Source organism: Ovis canadensis, chromosome 21 (assembly GCF_042477335.2).
Source record: "Ovis canadensis isolate MfBH-ARS-UI-01 breed Bighorn chromosome 21, ARS-UI_OviCan_v2, whole genome shotgun sequence".
NCBI lineage: Eukaryota > Metazoa > Chordata > Mammalia > Artiodactyla > Bovidae > Ovis > Ovis canadensis.
In genome coordinates, this window is record NC_091265.1 from 30,666,383 (window position 1) to 30,689,206 (window position 22,824).

Here is a 22,824-nt window from a genome sequence, read left to right on the forward strand (position 1 = left end):
TGTCCCCTATAATGAAAAGGACATCTTTTTTGAGCATTAGTTCTAGAAGGTCTTGTAAGTCTTCAAAGAACCATTCAACTTCAGCTTATTCAGCATTACTGGTCAGGGCATAGATTTGGTTTACTGTGATATCGAATGGTTTTCCTTGGAAACGAACAGAGATCATTCTTTCATTTTGGGGATTGCATCCAAGTACTGCGTTTCAGACTCTTGTTGACTATGATGGCTACTCCATTTCTTCTAAGGTATTCTTGCCCACAGTAGTAGATAAAACGGTCATCTGAGTTAAATTCACCCATTCCAGGCCATTTTAGTTTGCTAATTCCTAAAGTGTTGATGTTCCTTCTTGTCATCTCCTGTTTGACCCCTTCCAATTTGCCATGATTCATGGACCTGACATTCCAGGTTCCTGTGCAATATTGTTGCTCTGTACAGCATGGTACTTTACTTTCATCACCAGTTACATCCACAACTGGGTTTGATTTTGCTTTCGCTCTGTCTCTTCATTCTGTGTGGAATTATTTTTCCACTGATCTCCAGTAGCATATTGGGTACCTACTGACCTGGGGAGTTCATTTTTCAGTGTTCTATCTTTTTGCCTTTTCATATTGTTCATGGGGTTCTCAAGTCAGGAATACTAAAATTGTTTGCCATTCCCTTCTCCAGTGGACCACGTTTTGTCAGAACTGTCCACCATGACCCGTCCGTCTTGGATGGCCCTACATGGCATGGCTCATAATTCCATTGAGTTAGACAAGGCTGTGGTCCATATGATCAGATTGATTAGTTTTCTGTGATTGTGGTTTTCAGTCTGCCCTCTGATGGAAAAGGAAAAGAGGCTTATGAAAGCTCCTTGATGGGAGAGACTGACAGAAGGGGAAACTAGGTCTTGTTCTGAAGATTGGGGCCATGCTCAGTAAATCTTTAATCCAGTTTTCTGTTGAAGGGTGGATCTATGTTCCCTCCCTGTTATTTGACCTATGGCCAAACTGTGGTGGAGGTAATGAAGATAATGCTGACCTTCTTCAAAATGTCCCATGCATGCACTGCTGCACTCAGTGACCCCAACCCTGCAGCAGACCACCACTGACCCTCGCCTCTGCCGGAGACTCCTGGACACTCATGGGCAAGTCTGTGTCAGTCTCTTGTGGGGTCACTACTCCTTTCTTCTGGGTCCTGGTGTGCACAAGGTTGTGTTTGTGCCTTCCAAGAGTCTGTTTCTCCAGTTCTGTGTAAGTTCTGGTGGCTCTACTGTGCAGTTAATGGCGACCTCCTCCAGGAGGGCTTATGCCATACCCAGGTCTACTGCACCAGAGCCCCTGCCCCTGCGGCAGTCCACTGCTGACCTGTACCTCCTCAGAGGACACACAAATACAGTTCTGTCTCAGTCTCTGTGGAGTCTCTGGGTCCTATATGTACCACAACTTCTTTATTCATTCTTCTGCCAGTGAACATCGAGGTTGTTTTCATGTCCTAGCTATTGTAAATAGTGCTGCAGTGAACACTGGGGTACATGTGTCTCTCAACTCTAGTTTCCTCAGAGTATATGCCCAGCAATGGGATTTCTGGGTCATACGGCAGTTCTAGTTCCAGTTTCTTAAGGAATCTCAGCACTGTTTCCATTGTGGCTGTACCAGTTTGTATCCCCACAGTGTAAGAGGGTTTCCTCTTCTTTGCACCCTCTCCAGAATTTATTGTTTGTAGACTTTTTGATGATGGCCATTCTGACTGGTGTGAGATGATAACTCATTGTCGTTTTTATTTGCATTTCTCTAATAATGAGTGATGTTGAGCATCTTTTCATGTGTTTATTCACTATCTGTATGTCTTCTTTGGGAAAATGTCTGTTTAGGTCTTTTGTCCACTTTTTGGTTGGGTTGTTCATTTATTCTGGTATTGAGCTGCTTGAGCTGCTTGTATATTTTGGAGATTAATTCTTTGTCAATTGTTTCATTTGCTATTATTTTCCCCCATTCTGATGGGTGTCTTTTCACGTTGCTTGTAGTTTTCTTCATTGTCCAAAAGCTTTTAAGTTTAATTAGGTCCCAATTGTTTATTTTTATATCTATTTTTATTTCCATTACTCTGTGAGGTGGGTCATAGAGGATCTTGCTGTGATTTATATCAGAGAGTGTTCTGCCTATTCTTTCCTCTAGGAGTTTTGTAGTTTCGGGTCTTACATTTAGGTCTTTAATCCATTTTTAATTTCTTTGAATTTGTACTAAATAAGTATTAAAATTCCCTATCTATTTTATATGAACTAATTCAGGTAATTTTCTTTCTTTTTTTTAATTTTTTTAAAAAATTTTAATATCTTTAATTCTTACATGCGTTCCCAAACATGAACCCCCCTCCCACCTCCCTCCCCATAACATCTCTCTAGGTCATCCCCATGCACCAGCCCCAAGCATGCTGCATCCTGCGTCAGACATAGACTGTCGATTCAATTCTTACATGATAGTATACATGTTAGAATGTCTTAATTACTCTAGAAGGTTGCTGCTGCTAAGTTGCTTCAGTTGTGTCTGACTCTGTGCGACCCCAGAGATGGCAGCCCACTGGGCTTCCCCATCCCTGGGATTCTCCAGGCAAGAACCCTGGAGTGGGTTGCCATTTCCTTCTCCAATGCGTGAAAGTGAAAAGTGAAAGTGAAGTCACTCAGTGGTGTTCGACTCCTAGCAACCCCATGGACTGCAGCCTACCAGGCTCCTCTGTCCATGGGATTTGCCAGGCAAGAGTACTGGAGTGGGTTGCCATTGTCTTCTCCTAGTTGGTGCTATTATAGTCATCTTAGAGATCAAAAAACTGTGACTCAGAGAGTTAGTATTCTTTCCAAAAATAAGGTGGAGGCCAGTTTCTTAATGTCTGCACTTGATGTAAACAAGTTAAAAACCGTGCAATGATAAACACAAATATGAAAAGAACCCTGCCAGTTGACAGTGAGTTAATGTTTACTAGTTCAATAAATCTCATGGCCATTTGATCAAAACTAGATAGCATATCAAGACATCTCTAAACTTTAAAAGCCATTGCTAATTGTTTAAAATAGTTATGTTGTATATAATCTGCTCTTATTTACTGTGAACAAGCACTATCTGCATCCTAAATATTTGATTCTCAGAAAACTATTTAAAAATAGCACCCTGATACCAATCTTTTTTCACTGTTTAGAAACAAAACGAGAGAAAGGTCAAAATTAATTTTGGTTTTTAAAATCACATATTTCAAAGATTTCAAGCTTTAGATGCAGTGGGAATGAATAAAATATATCATCTTTAGAACTTGTTGGCAAACCATTCCTTTTAAACATCTCATTTAAATTAGATTAAAATACATTTATTATAACTGGACAAAAGTCAAACTTTAAAAGTAGTCTCAGCTATTACACATTCCTAAGAGATACACATCATGGTGCACTTTGTTCAAGGTGACGGTATGGTCTCCTTGACCCTTTCTGCATTGTCTAACATATGATGGATAAATATCTGTCAAGCAAATGAATGAATGAAATCTTTTCTGATATCCATCCCATGATGTTTTACGCATGATGTTCCCATTCGGTCTTCTTTCTTTATAAGACGACTTAGTGCTCTGGTTTCAGGGTATTAATAACCTGCATGCATATGTTTCTTGTTTAGTGTTCCCTGATAGACAGTAGACCTGAAGTCAGACATAGGCATTCCATTCTCTGAGGTACCCATATAGCTTCACACACTGTCATAAAATTCAGAATCTCACTCCATATGTGCTTAATGGATTAATGCAGATCTTGGTGTCCAGGGAAGACAGGAGGCATGGAATTAATGATGTGATTTAAGGTTTCATCAGAGAGTATAGGGGTATTTTGGACCTAAGAGATAAAGAATGGAACATTTTTATTTTCAATAGCAGTATTTTTCTAACTTTTGTCTATTCTTATACTCTCTATTCTATTCTTTTATAAATTGTTAAAATCCTTTTGAAAATTGAAATATCTTTCTTTTCTGCTTTCTCCTGCTTAACACCTGCCAATTCCAAAGGCTTCAATTTAATGTTCAAGTTCCTTTTCAAAATAAAATTGGAAATATCACCCATGGTTGAGAGTGTGTGTATTGAAGAACAAAAGCTTAGAATAGCTTGCAGTACTAGTATTTTTTTGTAATCTAAGTTGCTTAAAAAATAAAATTTCCACATTGGATACTCAGCCATAAGGAAAAATTAACTGGAAAAAATACAGAAAAAAAAAATTAAGCTGAATGGTCTTGACAGCCGCTTTGAACAATGCACTATTCTGTAGGGAAAGCTATGAATAATGAAAAGCCCTTCTGGAATGATTAAAAAGGTGAAGTCCTAGGCCTTCAGTCTCAAATGCCTATGTTTCTTGTCCACTTCCCCTTTTGCTACAACAGAAATAATATTAATAATGATAATGACTTTAAAGGACTCGGATGACCTGCAAGTTGGGGACTTGCGATTTTCCTCAGTTGCTATCTTGTTTATCATGACTCTGCAGATTAGGTCTCGTAACTTCCAGGGCATCTTTGGTGGATGAATTAATATTATTTCATTGGCTTCCCACTGTTGATACTTCCAACTAGAGTGACTGAAGACAGTCCTGGAGGAGCCCGTCAGGAGGCAATAAAATCATCTTTACAACAGCTCTTCAGAGAGAAAGGAGAGGAAATGAACATACTTACTTTTTGATATGTCCATTTACCAATTACATGCATCTTATTTAGTGTTCACTTCTGTCCTTTATATATTAGTATCACCTCAGAAAGTTTAACTCAGCCAACTGTATTAAATGTGAAAAATGCCTTTAATTTATGAATGCGTTCATTTGATTATTGGTTATATTTACTGAACATCTACTATGTGCAAATATTGTTCTAGAACAGGGGTTAGCAGGGACTTCCCTGAGAATACAGTGTTTAGGATCTGTGCTTCCAAGGCCAGAGCTGTGTGTGTAAGCTGTAAGATCCCACATGCTGTGCGGTGTGGCCAAAAACAAAACGAAACAGGAGTTAGCAAACTTTTTTCCATTAAGGGTTGGATAGCAAATAGTCTTATTTTGAAAGTCTCTGTCACCTTGGCTCAACTCAGCCAACTGTAGCCAAAGTGGCTACAGGTAATATGGACAGGAATTGTGTCCCAATAAAACTTTATTTACCAATACAACAGATCAAATGCATTTGGCAAACTCCCAGAATCAGAAAGAGCCCTGGAGAAGGGAATGGCTACCTACTCTAGAATTCTTGCCTGGAGAATTCCATGGACAGAGGAGCCTGGAGGGCTACACTTCATGAGGTCACAAAAAGTTGGACATGACTGAGCAACTTTCATTTATTCTAAACACTGAGGATGTAGTAGTAACAAAATAAAGTGACTTCTTTTATGAGCTTGTATTCTACCATAAGCAAGCAGATGATAAACACACATATCATATACTAAATAATAATAAATACATGATAGCAAAACAAGTCAGAGTTTGAGGCTAGAAAATGACTCTTTTCCATTATATCAATTATACTCCATTCATGTTGCTTAAAAGTGCATCCTGGGGTTTGCTTTATTGATGTATTTTTAACATTCTCTCAACTCAAACATCCTTTAGCTGTTCTGAAATAACCCTAAAACTTTAAAATTATCAAGTAGTTGATAAATCAAAACTCCTAGCTGATATATCCAATGGACATTCCTCCTTACCTCAGTTTAATATATTCCACTTTCTCCTTTTTGAAACTCTTTCCTTTCTTATCCTCTACTATAGTTTTATCTTGGTTCCTGTCTTCTCTAGATGACCTTTATCAAAATCCTCTTTTTAGTTTTTTTTCCCTCCACTCAATTCCATAAGACAACCTTTTAGCACTCTTCTCAGTCTACATGTTCTCCTTAGGGACCTCTTTGACTAGCATAGCTTTAGCTGCCAGCTTTATAGACAATTCCCCAAATCTCCATCTCTGGCATACATTTACCTCCTGAATGTTTTTTTTTAAATTTTTATTTTTACTTTATTTTATTTTACAATACTGTATTCGTTTTGGCATACATTGACATGAATCTGCCACGGGTGTACATGAGCTCCCAAACATGAACCCCCTCCCATCTCCCACCCCACATCATCTCTCCATATCATCCCCGTGCACCAGCCCCAAGCATCCTGCATCCTGCATCCTGCATCGAACATAGACTGGCGAGTCGATTCTTATATGATAGTATACATGTTTCAATGCCATTCTCCCAAATCATCCCACCTTCTCCCTCTCCCTCAGAGTCCAAAGTTGAACTCATATTTTCAGCTCCGTGGAAAATCTCCTTTTACCTACTACACAGTTGCCTCAAACTCAACACGCCAAAACCTAATATACCTGAACATTGTTTCTCTTCCTCTATTTTTTTTCTCAATGAACAGTCTCCAGTCACCCAGTCCTGGGTGAGAAGTTATCTGCTGACTCATCAGCAGAGTTGGACCTAAGTTAACCATAATTATGTAAGACTAATAGTGGTAAAAATTTAATGCTCAACATTATCTTGTAGAAAAAGAATGGATTAAACAGCTGCCAAAAGCAGATTCCTATCCCAGTTTTATGATGTATTAAGTGAACTACAATGTGATAACTTTGTAGAATCTTTGTTCTCTTATCATTATAACTACCTTATTCAAAATGACAACATAGTGAGACAGCAAAAGAGACAGAAATATAGAACAGTCTTTTGGACTCTGTGAGAGAGGGAGAGGGTGGGATGATTTGGGAGAATGGCATTGAAACATGTATAATATCATGTAAGAAACGAATCTCCAGTCTAGGTTCGATGCAGGATACAGGATTCTTGGGGCTGGTGCACTGGGATAATCCAGAGAGATGGTATGGGAAGGGAGGTGGGAGGGAGGTTCAGTATTGGGAACTCATGTACACTCGTGGCGGATTCATGTTGATGTATGGCAAAACCAATACAGTATTATAAAGTAAAATAAAAATAAATAAATAAAAATAAATAAAAAAATAAAATTCTGCTAGCACTGTATATGTTCACAAAGAAATATTTTATCCCTCATCTCTTCCCTCCTTTCCCTTTTATAATTTTTAAAAAATGTCTTATATGATCTTACAGTAAGCAAGAAAAATACATATAGAGATGAATATAACTAGGTCCTTGGTTTAGCAGCTCAATGTTAAGTTGTATGCATATGTGTGGGAGGGAGAAGAATATAAATTAATAACCAAATGCAGTGTAACACAAAACTATATGTGTTAGTTCAGTTTCTTACCCATTCATGGTCTCCTGAGCCTTTGTAAGTAGTTCAGGGTCGTACAACACAGACATTCAAAAAGTGTCCACAATTTAGCGTCATTCTTTTGATTTTTTTTTTTAATAAACTATGACACATTTACTTCTCAAAATCTGACCCATCAAAGGTTATCAAAGGAGTAAGTGACATGAAACATGTTGTTTTGAATGGATTTATGGAGATGGTCTCTGAGTTTTGTGATCACAGGCAAATTATCTAAATTCCCTAACCCTCATGGAAATAATAGCACTTACTTCAGAAAACTATTCTGAGAAATTAAATCAGATGATGCATGTTATTGCTTAGCACAGTGAATCAATGGCACACAATAAATAGTTAATAGAGGATGGTCATTATTGTTGTTATTAGATTGATAAAATTAATTTCTGTTATTCTCAGCCTGATATGAACTATCCTTAGTATGTGTGTGTGTATGCATGATTTATTTATGAAATTCATTCAGCCTTTCTTGGTATGTCCCATAAGAGGAAGCTGATGTACTGTTCTTCCTCACAGTGAAGTGAATGCATCCAGTGAGGGGAACTTGAGTTGGAGTTGTAGTCAGAAGTACTGAAAAGAAACTGCCTGTCTCTGGCTTGTGAGGATGGGAACACTTCAGCTGGTTGTTATTACCGTGTTGTGACTTAGACTTTCTTTTCACCCATTGTCATGTAGATTAAATAATGATGAAACAACACCATGGGAGAATAAAGCATATACCTCTCTAGTCCTCCTCTCTGGTTCACAATCATCTCCTCATTTATTTGACAAGGAAGAACAATTATCTTTCCCTCTAATCTCTATGGCTAGTGTTGCTTATGTATTATTTTAATTGCCAGTGAATTCTGGGGATGAAGTATGTTACAGGCAATCAGACATCACTTTATACAGCCCTCAGAAGGCATAGGACACTGTGCCAAATAGTGAGCTGCTTTCATTAATAACAATAAAAGCTACTCCTGCAACTCCTTCTATCTAAATATCTCCCCCAGATGTTCTGCTATCGTTGCGTCGACAGACCTCTGCTAGAACAGTGTGGGCAAACAAACTAGCCATAAAGATGGTGGAGAAGCACTTTAGGGAAATGACTAAAAATGCCTTCATTTCCAGTTTCGCCGACCAATGAGATCTCCCGAAGGAAAATATGAAACTCTCCAGCTGTCCCTGCTGTGTTTGAATCTGTCTTTATGTCTTGGACAGCAGAAATATCTGAAAGGCATGGACAAATTAGGAAGACTTTTTAAAAGAGAAACAAAACTGAGAAGTCCAGAGAAAGAAGGAATTAGACTGAATGCAAACTGTGAATCCATCCCTAGGGTTTGCCATGTCCCTTGGGAAAATACATTTCTGCATCATTCTTTGAAGCAAATATAGAGTATATCATTGTTTCTATCCATGAGGAGCTAGGGCCTGGAAGAGAAAATATGTCTTCCACAAGCAGCTCTCATCAGCTACATTCATGTTTCTCAAACTAGGACAGACCCACTCCTGGGAACCAAGGTCGAGAGTTAGAGGTACCTTATGTGTAACAACAAAAAAGAAAGTGTAGGGGGGTTCTATTTTTTAAAATATACAACATTTATTGAGCATACATTGTAACATTATGCACAATAATAATTTTCATATTAAACCAATGAGGTAGTTCATTTGTTGTTGTTACTTCATGTTTTTCTACTGATGAGGAAAGTGAAGCTCAAAGTGATGTAAATAACTTGTCCAAGGACTTGAAGCTAGTGAATGGAAAAGTGGGATTCAAACCCAAGATGCTTAATTATAAAAGCTGATTCCTTATCTCTTCTGTCTAATCAATATTAAGCAGTAATAAGTAAATCAAGATATAGTTTATTAAAATGAATTGGCTATACTTTATTGTTGAATAATTATCATGTTTTCTGTTGCTTCTACTGTCTTAGACAACTTTCTGTTTCATGATGAGTTGATTTGCCCTGTATAATCAGACCCAGTGTTATGGAGGATCATCTCTCTCAGCAGAGATATTTCTAATGGAATTTCGAGAAATACTGTTGAAAGCATTTTTTTTCTTTTTAGTGGAAATAAAGCTATTTAAATTTTGCTTTAAAAGTCTAACTTTACTCCAGATTAAACAAGCAAGCAGAAAAGCCACCTGTATTAGTAAACATAGATGTACTGAATGTAAAACAGTGGGTTATTATTATAACTACTTGCATGCATATGTATAAGCAATCCTTTTGTACATTGTCTTTTATTTAGTTGGAAAAATATTTCTGACATTAAGTAAAGCACAGTAGAAAATAAATTATGAAGAGCTAAGCAGTCTGTAATATATTAGGAGTATTGATAGCATTTAACAAAGATGGAGTAATATTGTCCAATCAGTTGATCTCCCTGAAACATATCCCTAAAAGGAGCTGGGAATACACTGAAAAGCAGCTAAATGAGTAAAAATGAATCCTATATGATAACTTATTAGATTGATATATGTTCTATATGATAGTCCTATATGATAACGATAGATTAGTTATCTTGATAACTTAATAGATTAACTTATTAGTTCCCAATGCCTTCCTGTAAAATTCTGATTAACCTGGATGAAAACATGTGACTTAGGATCTAAGATCTAAGTAGAACATCTCATCTCCTCTTAAAGAAAAGAAGACTAGGTCTGACTGTCTCTGACTTATTTGGTTAGGAACCCAATGCAATGACCCGCATCCTTAGCCTTGTATACTGAGGGAAAAGCAGTCTTGGATCCACTTATCAACTTAGGTGCGCAATGAGTACAGGAAATAGAACAGAGCTGAAGTTAGCCATAGGCTGGTATGTGACCTTTTAAAATACATTGACCCAGTGACTCCAAGTCAATATGCTGGGCTATTCTGTATCAGGTTAGCAGCTTCTCCCTTCCTGGAGAAGACTGAGGAGTGAAGGAGCAAAGAGGCAATACACGGACTGAGGGCAAAGCTTGCTACCTGACTTCTGTCTGTGTGGCTTAGTCTGTTAACCTGGTTCAGCGCAGAAGTCACTTCTGTGATTGATCAGATGTGGATACTGTTAGGATTCGGAGGCAACCCTGTCCGTCTAGCCACATGCCTATCATTCAGGTCTAGCCATTGTCCTCACCATGCCTCGATAGTGTGACAGTTTTGCAAAATGCCTTAGTGAGTCTAGACAATAATTACTGTCAAAGCCACATTGAAAATTAAGCTAAAGCATTGCAGTCCCTTCTAAACCTACTTTTTAAGTTATGTCTTGCTGTATTCTCTAGACTAGCTTACCTAAATAGTCTCAATATTATAATGCTTTCTAACATGAACTATCCTTGGCCTCCTTTAATAATAAAAAACACAATATAGATATAAAACTCATCTTACCCCTCACCAATAAGATAATTTAAGCTTCAAATTTTCTTCTTAAATCCCTTAATTTTTCTAGAAGCCCTCTCAGTTCTGGCCAGCCTGGGCTGTGTCTTCAGCAGCTGCACATCAAGGGTCATTTTACCCTGAGGTAGGCATACCTCTGCACACTCTAGCATTGAATAACTGAAATATCCCTAGTTCCTCATGTGTTCATTTTTGCAAAATTTAGTAATTCTGCAATAAATGTACAGAACAACAGACCTATACTCTCCGAAACTTAGTAAGATGACATAGTTTCTACATCAGTAGATTTTCCCAAGCTAAGGTGATGTTTCCTTCTTGTTTCTATGTAAATCTTTAGTTATCTAGGAAAACAAAAATAGGGGAAGCAGGAAAAAAAATAGTTATTTTTGTTTTTTTTTTTTCTTTACTTAGATCAAGGAATATGTAAACATCTTCTAAGGTCTCAGTGTTGTACAGTCTTTGGAATAAGTATTGCAAAGTTATGGGCTTCTCTCTGATGATTCAGAAGCCCCTCTAAGCCCTGTAGCATTTCTACAAGTCTTTACTTTCTGAAACACCATAGTAAATATGTTATTTTCTCTATATCCCTCCCAAATCCTTGCAACTTATTAGTTTATGTTTTAACTCTCCTTAACCTTCATACTTCAATAAGAGCACAAAATTTCCATCATTTCTGTTAATCTTGAATCCCGTTTGCTCTAGAGAGTATCTATCTCCAACAATTCCAATTGAGAAATAAGATGAAGGGGGATTGAGTGAGAGAAATCCTGAAAAGAAAACAAGCAAGTAAACAAAAATACCCACAATGAGCAATTAATCTGTGAAACCTCCCCTGGTCCAGCAGAAACAATCCGTTGGTCGTAATTCTCACATACTGGTGGTCTGAGGCTACATATAGCCTGGAGGCCTCGCCTGCATCAGTGGACTGGAAACAGGGTAGCCAGGGTAATGTCCAGCTGGGATAATAAAACTGTTCTAAGAGTTAGTTCAGTTCAGTTCAGTTGCTCATTCGTGTCTGACTCTTTGCGACCCCATGAATTCCAGCATGCTAGGCCTCCCTGTCCATCACCATCTCCCAGAGTTCACTCAAACTCATGTCCATTGAGTCAGTGATGCCATCCAGCCATCTCATCCTCGGTTGTCTCCTTCTCCTCCTGCCCGTAATCCCTCCCAGCATCAGAGTCTTTTCCAATGAGTCAACTCTTTGCATGAGGTGGCCAAAGTACTGAAGTTTCAGCTTTAGCATCATTTCTTCCAAAGAAATCCCAGGGCTGATCTCCTTCAGAGTGGACTGGTTGGATCTTCTTGCAGTCCAAGGGACTCTCAAGTCTTCTCCAACACCACAGTTCAAAATCATCAATTCTTTGGCACTCAGCCTTCTTCACAGTCCAACTCTCACATCCATACATGACCACTGGAAAAACCATAGCCTTGACTAGATAGACCTTTGTTGGCAAAGTAATGTCTCTGTTTTTCAATAGGCTATCTATGTTGGTCATAACTTTTCTTCCAAGGAGTAAGCGTCTTTTAATTTCATGGCTGCAGTCACCATCTGCTGTGATTAGTATGTTCTAAATACCTGTGGAAGCTGTGCTTATAGTGTTTGTCTCTACTCATCCTTCCCAGACATCAAATCCACTGTGATGAGAGGAAAGACTTCTGGTCAGAGTATCCCTACCATTGCTCTCAACATTGAAAATGATGGATAGTAAGGAAGGGTATTTTTGCCTTTCATGCTTAGGGCTAAGCTGGCATGGAATGGAATCCCATGTCAGGCCAATAGATTAAGGCAAGCAAGACTACTTGGTAGTTAAAGAAAAAAAAGAAAAAGAAAGAAAGCTGGGAAAATCTCTGTTAAAGGCAGGCTCCTAACTAATTTGTACATCTGTTCAACTCTTTCCCAGGTGGTGCAGTGGCAAAGAATCCTCCTACTAGTGCAGGAGATACCTGAGACATGGGAGGACCCCCTGGAGTAGGAAATGGCAACCTGCTGTAGTAGTTTTTGCCTGGAGAATATCATGGACAGAGGAGCCTGCAGGCTACAGTCCATGGGATCACAAAGAGTCAGATATGACTGAGAATACTACCGCCTCCCCCCACCACCACTGACCCCGCCAAACACACCCCATCTACTTAGGGAGGAAAAGAGAATCAGAAAAGAGAAATGGCAGTGTGTACTCTGGGTGGGGTTTGCTGGGATCTATTAATTCTAGGAAATCAAGGAGTGGGGAGGAATTTTGAATGGGTTCTTAATTACACCTAATAGTGAAGTTCACCCTGGACTCTGAAAATCCAGTTTGGAATTTCGTTTTCCTTTAAAAGGGAGAAGAATGTGGGTGCAAAGGTAAGCAGAAGAACTGAAGCATTTCCTGTCTCAACAGGTAAACCAATGGGAGAGAAAGGGTGTGAGAACGCTACTGACATTTATTGAATGGACCTGGTACTAACACAGAGAGAGAAACGGCAGCTCTTAGCCAGGAAAGAAAGAAGCCACCCAGTAGCTTGTAGGTCCCTTGTTACATCAAGCACATTAAAGTTATGGCCATTTGAACCAACCCACTAGTTAGTGGCAGTAACCCAAATATTCATGCTGGACTAAAGAAAGCCTATGCTGCTACTGCTGCTAAGTTGCTTCAGTTGTGTGTGACTCTGTACCACCCCATAGATGGCAGCCCACCAGGCTTCCTGTCCCTGGGATTCTCCAGGCAAGAATACTAGAGTGGGTTGCCATTTCCTTCTCCAATGCATGAAAGTGAAAAGTGAAAGCGAAGCCGCTCAGTCCTGTCTGACTCCTAGCAACCCCATGGACTGCAGCCTACCAGGCTCCTACATCCATGGGATTTTCCAGGCAAGAGTACTGGAGTGGGTTAGCTGCTTTTTAAAAATCCTGAAATAATGATAAATTGATAATATGTTGATTGAATGTTTACCATATGCCATATATCGTTTGCATATATTAGCTAATCAACTTGAGGGTCACAATCATTCTAGGATTATGTCTATTTTATAGAGAAGTACATTAAAGATTAGGGACATTGAGAAACTTTCCCAAGAACACAGAGATGGTAAATGAAAAAACTTTCATATCTATGCATACTCACATCTGACTGAGCACAAAGCCTGTTTTGGAGTCTGTGTATCTAGGTTTTCTGACTTTTAAGATCAATTGGAAATTAAGATTTTTAATCTCTGGTTGTTTAAATATTGGCTCCATTTTCTCCCAAGCGCTGAAATGTGGGAGCAAACAAACATTTTCTGGGCATCATTCAGCCTCCAAGCTGGCTGTTTGCAATTTCTGCTGAGTCTAACACTTACAGTTTACACTAAGAGCATAAGCATATAAGTTCAGCAAGCAGGTTAAGAATATAGAAATAGAGCCTGGTTTCATGTTTTATGTAACCCCATATGGTATTCTCTTATAGTTCATTATAAATATTCATTGTATACATTTTATGTGACTGGCACTGTGCTGGATACTAAGGATTCAGGATAACAGATATAAACTTTTTTCCTTAAAAGAAAAAGAAAATAAGCAAGTGAGTTTTATGCAGTATGAATTCTACAATATAATAGTGGAAAGGTGAGGTTCTAAGGACAAAGGAGTAACTGAGACTTGAATGGTCATTCTTACAGGAATAATTGATAGCTAACTTGAAATAAGGGCTTCCCTGTTGGATCAGTGGTTAAAGAACTCACCTGCCAATTCAGGAGATGAGGATTCGATTGATCCCTGGGTCAGGAAGATCCCCTGAATAAGGAGATGGAAACCTGTTCCAGTATTATTTCCTGGAAAATCCCATGGACAAAAGCGCTTAGTGGACTATAGTTCGTGGGGCTACAAAAGAGCTAGACATGACTTAGTGACTAAACAACAGCAACAATTTGAAATATAAAAGAGTTCATTTTGTAAAGACTCAAGATGACCTGAGAGACCGTTGTCCCTTCTGAAAAGTGAACACAGTGAAAATCTGGTTCAGTAATGCACAGGGTTAAATGACAAGAGCCATTGTTAGAAAGCTAGGAAGACCAAGTTGTGAGGGGCTTTGGAAACCATGCTGAGGCCATACTGAGTAGAGACTATATTCTGACAACTGGGTGGAATGAAGAAACTTTGGAGGGAAGGCACCACCATTTGATGTTCATGTTAGAATCCTCTGTCCAGCCTCAATGTGGAAAAATAGATTGGAAAGATCAAGACTGAGGTCAAGGAGAAGAGATAAAATGTTATCACTGGAGGGAAGGCAGAAGATGATGTACCTCATATAACTTCATTAATGGTGAGCCTAAGGGGACAGGGAAGGAAATAATTAAGGAGGCAGAATCAACTGTTTTCCTTGGTGAAAGAGGCTAAGGAAGATTTGACACTTTAAGGTGTCAAATGATTGGGGGAGGCAGGTATTCTGGAAGGAAATAATAAGGGTCAATCAAGTTTGGAAAGTCAAGTCAAGGAAATAATAAAAGTCAAGTTTTGAAGGACTTACATTTGTCTTCAAAAAATCCCCAATAGTCCAAAGAAAGAGAAGTCTAACAGCTGGACTGATTCTGAATTGGGGTTTCATTACACAGGTGAGTGATTGAAATGGAATTGCATGAAGTCTAAGATAAATTGAACAGGAAATGTGACAATGGCTAGAGATTAGACAGTGGGCTTCCAGATTCTGCTGGGTATGTGGGGAGTTTGGAGTTTGGAAGCCATTATTCCTGTAGTCCTCAGGAACAGAGAAAGTCCTTATAAATGGAAACTCAGCCACTCTTCCTAGGACTATCAGAGAGGTGAAGTCAGAGGCCAATGGTTACCTCCCAAAAGGAGAGCCAGGTGAATACAAAGAAATACAGTTCATCATAGCAAAAACTGGGAATTAGAACCCTCCAGGGTGCCTGGCAAGACAGGTACTTAAAACCTGAGCTGTGGTGGGTGTACCAGTGGAGATTCCCTGAGAACAAGTTTCTGAGTTAAAAACTCCAGGGAGCCCAGTCATGAGGGAACCTCCCCGCTCTAGCGACTTTTCCTTCCAGGCACCCTAGCAAGTTCTCACAGGGAAGATCCAACCGAAATCCCCTGGAGCTTCTGTAAAGGTGGGGAAGGGGTGGAGTAAGCATTTCAAATACACCCAGAATATTTCACTCTTAACAAGCCTTGCCTGCAAGGTAAACTATTTTACCGGAAGCTACCTGACTTTAGGAAAGGGAAATGCCCAGCTGAGTTCCCTCTAGCCTTCCATTTGTAGCTAAGGGGGAAATAAAGCAAAACTAAAATGTACACTGAGATCTCATCCTAGGACTGTAGAGAACAGATGTCTGAATATGATGGAAGATCCAGAGACTCGGAAGATAGTGATAAAGTGAAACTTTTATCAGTTTGTGGTCAAAGAGAAGGAAACAGGAATTTAAAATTTTGGAGGCAAAAAAAATAAAATAAAATAAAATAAAATTTTGGAGGCAGAACAATTGTGTAGGGTGCTGCCTTAACCAGGGTGTAGAATCTGTCAGAAGTCTCCAAAAGACAAGAAGAATGGATTGGAAGAGTTGGCTCAAAAAGGGTATCAGGGAGTCCAAATGCTTATTGGCCAAGTAAATATATAAGTATTTAAAAGTAACACTGCAAAATAAAGAAGCTTACTGAATATCTATTAGCATGTTCATGGAAAACATTCCAGAAATTTTCTATCATGATTAGCATATTCACAAAGATCATGCCATATATTCAGGTATGAACATAGCAAAAATCAGAGATAAAATTGTTTTATATAGGCAGTTCAGTTTTATGAGAAATCTCTAAAATTTCATTATCTTGGGGACCTGAATTAATCAAGTGACACTGTTATTTTTGGTTCATCTCAAGGTGTAAAGTCTTCTATTTGTCTGTCTGTTGTTGTTGGTTTTTTTAATATCCTGACTGTGTTATGTGAAATGCCTAGTTATGATGGCAGCAGGTTTAAGTGTCATTTTTTTAAAAAAATTCTACAAGAGACCCACCTCAAAACAAGGGACACATACAGACTGAAAGTGAAGGGCTGGAAAAAGATGTTCCACGAAAATAGAGACCGAAAGAAAGCAGGAGTGGCAATACTCATATGCAATAAAATAGACTTTAAAACAAAGGCTGTGAAAAGAGACAAAGAAGGCCACTACATAATGATCAAAGGATCAATCCAAGAAGAAGATATAATTATAAATATATATGCACCCAACATAGGAGCACCGCAATATGTAAGACAAATGCTAACAAGTATGAAAGGGGAAATTAACAATAACACAATAATAGTGGGAGACTTTAATACCCCACTCACACCTATGGACAGATCAACTAAACAGAAAATTAACAAAACACAAACTTTAAATGATACAATAGACCAGTTAGACCTAATTGATATCTATAGGACATTTCACCCCAAAACAATGAATTTCACCTTTTTCTCAAGTGCTCACAAAACCTTCTGCAGGATAGATCACATCCTGGGCCATAAATATAACCTTGATAAATTCAAAAAAATTGAAATCATTCCAAGCATCTTTTCTGACCATAATGCATTAAGATTAGATCTCAATTACAGGAGAAAAACTATTAAAAATTCCAACATATGGAGGCTGAACAACACTCTTCTGCATAACCAACAAATCACAGAAGAAATCAAAAAAGAAATCAAAATATGCATAGAAATGAATGAAAATGAAAACACAACAACCCCAAACCTGTGGGACACTATAAAAGCAGTGCTAAGAGGAAAGTTCATAGCAATACAGGCATACCTCAAGAAACAAGAAAAAAGTCAAATAAATGACCTAACTCTACCCCTGAAGCAACTAGAAAAGGAAGAAATGGAGAACACCAGAGTTAGTAGAAGGAAAGAAATCTTAAAAATTAGGGCAGAAATAAATGCAAAAGAAACAAAATAGACCATAGCAAAAATTAATCAAGCCAAAAGCTGGTTCTTTGAAAGGATGAATAAAATTGACAAACCATTAGCCAGACTCATCAAGAAACAAAGGGAGAAAAATCAAATCAGTAAAATCAGAAATGAAAACGGAGAGATCACAACAGACAATACAGAAATGCAAAGGATCATAAGAGACTACTATCAGCAATTATATGCCAATGAAATGGACAACGTGGAAGAAATGGACAAATTCTTAGAAAAGTACAATTTTCCAAAACTGAACCAGGAAGAAATAGGAAATCTTAACAGACCCATCACAAGCACGGAAATTGAAACTGTAATCAGAAATCTTCCAGCAAACAAAAGCCCAGGTCCAGATGGCTTCACAGCTGAAATCTCCCAAAAATTTCGAGAAGAGCTAACACCTATCCTACTCAAACTCTTCCAGAAAATTGCAGAGGAAGGTAAACTTCCAAACTCATTCTATGAGGCCACCATCACCCTAAACCAAACCCTGACAAAGATGCCACAAAAAGAGAAAACTACAGGCCAATATCACTGATGAACATAGATGCAAAAATCCTCAACAAAGTTCTAGCAATCAGAATCGAACAACATTTTAAAAAGATCATACACCATGACCAAGTGGGTTTTATCCCAGGGATGCAAGGATTCTTCAATATCCGCAAATCAATCAATGTAATTCACCACATTAACAAATTGAAAAATGAAAGCCATATGATTATCTCAATAGATGCAGAGAAGGGCTTTGACAAAATTCAACATCCATTTATGAGAAAAACTCTCCAGAAAGCAGGAATAGAAGGAACATACCTCAATATAATAAAAGCTATATATGACAAACCCACAGCAAACATTATCCTCAATGGTGAAAAATTGAAAGCATTTACCCTAATGTCAGGAACAAGGCAAGGGTGCCCACTCTCACCACTACTGTTCAACATAGTTCTGGAAGTTTTGGCCACAGCAATCAGAGCAGAAAAAGAAAAGGAATCCAAATTGGAAAAGAAGAAGTAAAACTCTCACTGTTTGCAGATGACATGATCCTCTACATAGAAAACCATAAAGACTCAACCAGAAAATTACTAGAGCCAATCATGAATATAGTAAAGTTGCAGGAAATAAAATCAACACACAGAAATCCCTTGCATTCCTATACACGAATAATGAGAAAATAGAGAAATTAAGGAAATAATTTCATTCACCATTGCAATGAAAAGAATAAAATACTTAGGAATATATCTACCTAAAGAAACTAAAGACCTATATATAGAAACCTATAAAACACTGATGAAAGAAATCAAAGAGGACACTAATAGATGGAGAAATATACCATGTTCATGGATCGGAAGAATCAATATAGTGAAAATGAGTATACTACCCAAAGCAATCTATAGATTCAATGCAATTCCTATCAAGCTACCAGCCATATTTTTCACAGAACTAGAACAAATAATTTCAAGATTTGTATGGAAATACAAAAAAAACCTCGAATAGCCAAAGCAATCTTGAGAAAGAAGCATGGAACTGGAGGAATCAACTTGCCTGACTTCAGGCTCTACTACAAAGCCGCAGTCATCAAGACAGTACAGTACTGGCACAAAGACAGAAATATAGATCAATGGAACAAAATAGAAAGCCCAGAGATAAATCCATACACATATGGACACCTTATCTTTGACAAAGGAGGCAAGAATATACAATGGAGTAAAGACAATCACTTTAACAAGTGGTGCTGGGAAAACTGGTCAACCACTTGTAAAAGAATGAAACTAGATCACTTTCTAACACCGCACACAAAAATAAACTCAAAATGGATTAAAGACCAGAAACTATAAAACTCCTAGAGGAGAACATAGGCAAAACACTCTCCGACATAAATCACAGTAGTATCCTCTATGACGCACCTCCCAGAATACTGGAAATAAAAGCAAAAATAAACAAATAGCATCTAATTAAAATTAAAAGCTTCTGCACAACAAAGGAAACTATAAGCAAGATGGAAAGACAGCCTTTGGAATGGGAGAAAATAATAGCAAACGAAGCAACTGACAAACAACTAATCTCAAAAATATACAAGCAACTTACACAGCTCAATTCTAGAAAAATAAATGACCCGATCAAAAAAGGGGCCAAAGAGCTAAATAGACATTTCTCCAAAGAAGACGTACGGATGGCTAACAAACACATGAAAAGATGCTCAACATCACTCATTATTAGAGAAATGCAAATCAAAACCACAATGAGGTACCACTTCACACCAGTCAGAATGGCTGCGATCCAAAAGTCTACAAGTAGTAAATGCTGGAGAGGGTGTGGAGAAAAGGGAACCCTTCTACACTGTTGGTGGGAATGCAAACTAGTACAGCCACTATGGAGAACAGTGTGGAGATTCCTTAAAAAACTGGAAATAGAACTGCCTTATGACCCAGCAATCCCACCGCTGGGCATACACACCAAGGAAACCAGAATTGAAAGAGACACGTGTACTCCAATGTTCATCACAGCACGGTTTATAATAGCCAGGACATGGAAGCAACCTAGATGTCCATCAGCAGAAGAATGGATAAGAAGGCTGTGGTACATATACACAATGGATTACTCAGCTATGAAAAAGAATACATTTGAATCAGTTCTAATGAGATGGATGGAACTGGAGCCGATTATACAGAGTGAAGTAAGCCAGAAAGAAAAACACCAATACAGTATACTAACACATATATATGGAATTTAGAAAGATGGTAATGATGACCATGTATGCGAGATAGCAAAAGAGACACAGAGGTGTGGAGTGGACTTTTGGACTCTGTGGGAGAGGGAGAGGGTGGAATGATTTGGGAGAATGGCATTGAAACATGTAAACTATTATGTAAGAAACGAATCACCAGTCTATGTTCAATGCAGGATACAGGATGCTTGGGGCTGGTGCATGGGGATGATCCAGAGAGATGATATGGGGTGGGAGGTGGGAGGTGGGAGGGGGGTTCATGTTTGGGAACTCATGTACACCTGTGGTGGATTCATGTCAATGTATGCCAAAACCAATACAGTATTACAAAGTAAAATAAAGTAAAAATAAAAATTAAAAAATAAATAAAAAATTAAACTAAACACTTAGAAAATAAAAAAATAAAGATAAGGAAACTGAAAAAAAAATTCTGCGAGTTTTAACTTCTAGTACAAAACTGACCAAAAATCATGATGGTTTTCAATCCTTTCCCTTATAGCTTATCCAAAGGAGCTCACAATGATCTCTGAACACTTCCTCACAATGAAACAATGAGAAGCAACTTCACATGTCAATGGCTTTCTTCTTATATATCATAAAGGTTTAGAAATAAGCATTTCTGGTTTTTGCCTAGGAAAAAGATTTCTAAAATGAATATGTCCATTCTAATGCTATGAATATAACTTATACCATTTTGTGAAAGTGAAGTCGCTCAGTCCTATCTGACTCTTTGCAACCCCATGGACTGTAGCCTATCAGACTCCTCCCTCCATGGGATTCTCCAGGCAAGAGTACTGGAATGTGTTGCCATTTCCTTCTCCAGGGGATCTTCCCGACCCAGGGATCGAACCCAGGTCTCCTGCATTCCAGGCAGACGCTTTAACTTCTGAGCCTCAGGCACCCAAAGCACTTTTGAGATTTTGCTATTGAAAATAACAAAACCACACTATCAAACATACAAAAAATAAAATCACAGATCTATAGTTTTGAGTATATTTCATGTTCATTCATTTGAGAAAGATAATCTCCTACTGTAGAAGAATGTGTGTGGGTGCTTCTCAGTCATCTGCTGCTTCTAAGTTTGGCTTTTCTTCTTGCCAAAGTAATGATCTTATAATAAAAATTGAGCTTGGTTATATATATAAATATACAAACACACACACCCACACCCATGCACACTTATATACATATATACACATACATCCATAGAATGGTATTATATATATCATGTATATGTATTATCCCCTGAGGAGGGCACAGTAACCCACTCCAGTATTCTTGCCTGGAGAATCCCGTGGACAGAGGAGTCCAGTGGGCTACAGTTCATAGGGTCACAAGGAGTTGGACATGACTAATGTGGCTTAGCATTCACTCCTGCACATATATTATATATAATATGCACATACATGTATATTTATGAGATTTATATATGCATGCATATGTACATGTAACATGCATGTATAAACTTTGCATATATATACACACAAAAATATAATTTATATCTGATCTGGAGCAAAAAGTGTCCTCAATAAATATCAGCTATTGTGCAGTCTGCTATGATGTTTATAAAACAAAGAATGTTTAGTATATGCTCATGTAAGATATTGGAGAAAGGAGTTTGTTTAATGTCACCTAAATTCAGTTTATATACATTATGGAATTAAAATTAATATAACTGAGAGTTAAGTATCAAATATTAGACAGATTATGAATTCTGGAAATGAAGGAAATATAATCAAATATAGTGATAGAGAAGAGAAAGAAGAAAAATTAAGAAAAAAATAAGTGACAATTTTTCCTATCAGCTGAAGAGGGTAGTGACGCAGAGAAACAGATTATGGGGACAACTGTAGATAAGCAAGGACAGAAGACAGGGAAGCATGGAGGTGGAGAGTTCCACTTGTGGGTTATTAACGTAAATGGAGATGGGTGTAAAGGCAGAATTTAGATTTTCTCAGTGGGACCAAAAAGAGAGAATAAAGCCAGGAAAATTAAAAAGAGGTTCTTAGAAAGATGCAGTGATGTGAGAAGGAGAAGTGGATACTCATTAAAAGAAGGTTGAAGGATCAGATGGAAGACTGAAGAATCAGATATGTAAATAAGTCAGGATTTTTCAGTTCTGGAGGGAGAAGAGCAGTATGTAAGTTATTAAAGCAGCCCCCTGCCCCCACCCTTCCATCCTATCAGTAAATGTTTATCATAAGCTTAGGATCATCTTTCACCAGTAACAGCTTATGTAATTCTTTCTAACTGGAAAAGTTTTTCTCTGTCCTGCCATAATTATTGCTGGGGATAAGCCCCAACCCATTCCCTTGTTAGAATTTACTCCCCTCCCCATACTCTCACTGGTTCTTACTGATAGCTTACAGTGAACCATGTAGAATTCCTGATCTCCAAAGACGATTTAGCTTCTGGACCAGGGACCAGGCTTGATCACTCAAGAGCTTTTGTGTAGCAGAGTTTTATTAAAGTATGAAAAGGGACTGAGAAAGCTTCTGACATAGACATCAGAAAGGGGATGGAGAATGCCCCTCTTGCTAGTGTTAGCAAGGGAGTTATATACTT